The sequence below is a fragment of the Bison bison genome, unplaced genomic scaffold (genome assembly GCF_000754665.1).
Source record: "Bison bison bison isolate TAMUID 2011002044 unplaced genomic scaffold, Bison_UMD1.0 scf7180017864476, whole genome shotgun sequence".
Classification (NCBI taxonomy): Eukaryota; Metazoa; Chordata; class Mammalia; order Artiodactyla; family Bovidae; genus Bison; species Bison bison.
This window is the reverse complement of record NW_011495037.1, coordinates 1,868,136-1,869,145: the sequence shown is the minus strand read 5'-3', so window position 1 is coordinate 1,869,145 and position 1,010 is coordinate 1,868,136.

The following is a 1,010-nucleotide window of genomic DNA, read 5'->3' as shown; positions in this document are numbered from 1 at the left end:
ATGTGAAGTCAAGTGGGCCTTAGAAAGCATCCCTACAAACAAAGCTAGTGGAGGTGATGGAATTCCAGTTGAGCTATTTCAAATCCTGAAAGATGATGCTGTTAAAGTGCTGCACTCAATATGCCAGCAAATGTGGAAAACTCAGCAGTGGCCACAGGACTGGAAAAGGTCAGTTTTTATTCCAGTTCCAAAGAAAAGCAATGCCAAAGAATGCTCAAACTACGGCACAATTGTACTCATCTCAGTTCAGTTCAGTTCAGCCGCTCAGTCGTGTCCGACTCTTTGCGACCCCATGAATCGCAGCACACTAGGCCTCCCTGTCCATCACCAACTCTCGGAGTTCACCCAGACTGACGTCCATTGAGTCAGTGATGCCATCCAGCCATCTCATCCTCTGTCGTCCCCTTCTCTTCCTGCCCCCAATCCCTCCCAGCATCAGAGTCTTTTCCAATGAGTCAACTCTTCTCATGAGGTGGCCAAAGTACTGGAGTTTCAGCTTTAGCATCATTCCTTCCAAAGAAATCCCAGGGCTGATCTCCTTCAGAATGGACTGGGTTGGATCTCCTTGCAGTCCAAGGGACTCTCAAGAGTCTTCTCCAACACCACAGTTCAAAGGCATCAATTCTTCGGCGCTCAGCCTTTTTCACAGTCCAACTCTTACATCCATACATGACCACAGGAAAAACCATAGCCTTGACTCATCTCACACGCTAGTAAAGTAATGCTCAAAATTCTCCAAGCCAGGCTTCAGCAATACGTGAACCGTGAACTTCCAGATGTTCAAGCTGGTTTTAGAAAAGGCAGAGGAACCAGAGATCAAATTGCCAACATCTGCTGGATCATAGAAAAAGCAAGAGAGTTCCAGAAAAACATCTATTTCTGCTTTATTGACTATGCCAAAGCTTTTGACTGTGTGGATCACAATAAACTGTGGAACATTCTGAAAGAGATGGGAATACCAGACCACCTGACCTGCCTCTTGAGAAACCTGTACGCAGGTCAGGAAACAA